The sequence below is a fragment of the Dasypus novemcinctus genome, chromosome 13 (genome assembly GCF_030445035.2).
Source record: "Dasypus novemcinctus isolate mDasNov1 chromosome 13, mDasNov1.1.hap2, whole genome shotgun sequence".
Classification (NCBI taxonomy): Eukaryota; Metazoa; Chordata; class Mammalia; order Cingulata; family Dasypodidae; genus Dasypus; species Dasypus novemcinctus.
Window position 1 is genome coordinate 71,294,361 of NC_080685.1, and position 2,291 is coordinate 71,296,651.

At 36.9% G+C, this 2,291-nt stretch overlaps 1 pseudogene; it reads right to left on the reverse strand.

Annotated features, from left to right (window-relative positions):
* Positions 1-1,068: 1,068 nt before the first annotated feature.
* LOC101435773 (protein LZIC pseudogene) lies at positions 1,069-1,707 on the reverse strand (annotated as a pseudogene).
* Positions 1,708-2,291: the final 584 nt, after the last annotated feature.

The following is a 2,291-nucleotide window of genomic DNA, read 5'->3' on the forward strand; positions in this document are numbered from 1 at the left end:
ATGTGGAAGATTGAATTATGCCCCCCCCCCCCCCCCGCCCCACAAAGACATGTGCAAGTCCTCTAGGAATAAACTAATTTGTAAATGGTATATTCAAGTCCTAACCCATGTTTTATGGGATATGGACTTTTTTGTAAACAGGATCTTTGGAGATCCTATTACGTTGATGTCAGATTGAATCAGGGTGGGCCTTAATCCATACTGGAATCCTTCTAAGGAATGAAAATCTGGATAGAGACACAGACAACTGAACGGTAGGAGTAGAAGCTTCAGGAGAAGACTGAAGGAGACAGATCACCATGTAATTGAGGCAGGACTGGGTTCCAGCAAGCCACTACTAGAATGCTATACACCCCAGGGAAGGCATGGCCTGCCTATAACTTGATTTTTAACTTCTGGTCTCCAAAACTGTGAGCCAACAAATTCCTCTTGTTTAAGCCAAACAGTTCTCTGGCATTTGTCATAGTAGCCCTGGCAAACTAAGACAGTCACTGAATTAGAAGTCAAGATACATTAGTCTTATCTCCTACTCTGTCTATAAGATAACTCTAAGCAAGTCACTTGCTCTTTGTGAGCCTCAGATTTCTCGTAAAATGATAATGATTTCTATGGTCATTTAGAACTCTAAAATTCTATGAATACGTATGAGTTCCATTGACAGATATACTACACTATTCATTATGATTAAAGCTAAATAATGAGCAGAAAAGAATCATTAATTCACATCTTTTCATTCACTATCAGCATTTACAAACAGAGCCTTAATAAAAACAGGCACAGCAACTCCATTTATTTTTTTCTTTCTTAAACAGATAAAACAGGCAAATCATAATAAATAAGGTCCTGTGGATCCCTCCAACCCAACAAGGACAGGATCACTCCAACAGGTAGTCCGTCACAAAAGCACAATGACGAAGGGAATAAACAGAAGCAAGCATTATCTATTTATTTCACCTCTTCTTAAGTTATTAACACATTCTGATAATCTCTTGATTTCTTTGCAATGACTCAAAATCCCAGAAGAAAAATGCCAAGAATGTGATTAATGCCTGAAGATTCCATACCATTTCATTTTTGTTTCGTTTTGTTTTCAAACTCAAAATTTGTGAAAGTAAGGATTTTTTGTCTAGAGTCAAGGTCTACACAGAAGTTCTCAAATGCTGGGGATAGCATCTGCATTTACTGACAAGAAAGCCTCATAATCTGCAGTCAACTTCTCTCCAAGTTTCCTAAGAGCTGTATCTCCACTTTCTGTTGTGTGTATAGGTCTCTTTCCAGCTTCTCTACCATCAGATCTCCACCCATCTCTGCTAACCTTCTCCAAAGTCACCAGGTTATTACTTTGGAAACAATCAGATGATATCTGGAGTTTTAAAGGCCTGGGTGTTAGTGGTCTGAATAGCCAGCTGCATTCCACTTAGTTCATTCACTAAAGTCATATTTCAGACATAGTTTTTTAAAAATGAATTATTATTAGCTTAGCTGCTCCAGAGTTTCCTTTTTGGTTTCTTCATATTCCTCTATATCAAGTTCCTCTCTGTATTCCTCCAGATCTTATAATTGCTGCATTAGTCTATCCAATTGTTCTTCTAAATTCTGCTTTAACTTGCTTGTCTCTGTCAACTCTGGAAGCCAGGTTAATCTCTGCCTCTTAGAAGTCTGAACTCTGCACAGTGCTGACTGGTTTAAATTGCATGAACCTTTCATTCCTAAAGATCTGACTGTGATGAATTTGAGTAAAATGAAATGTTCATCAGGACTACAAGAGGCTCAATGTTTAAATCACCTAGAGACAGAGTTCACAGAGAACTCGGGTCTGGTGAACGTGGCGGGCAGCAGTCTGACATTTCTTTATACATTCTGGAAACAGCCCTTTATCAGATATATGCCTTACAAATATTTTCTGCTGGTCTATGATTTGCACTTTCATTCTCTTAACTGTGTCTTTCAAAAAGAAGGAGTTGCTAATTTGGTGGTGTATAAATTATTCATATTTTTCTTTTCATGAGTCATGCTTCAGGTGCCGTAATGACTGTTACTTGACTAAGGTTTTGCACCATAATTACGTAGGGAATGATTTCTGCCTGAAAAAAATAGCCCTTGCTAGCTTTAATTGTCCTCTCTTTAAAATAGTAGATTAAAATTTAAAACATTGATATTTATAGGAAATATTGGACATGTCATTAGCACATCAACAGTTTATATGACTAAAATTGTGCATAAATTTGTAGCTATATATTGAGGATTTTTTAAAAGGAGAGGATAAGTAAACAATAAATGTCATATTTTGT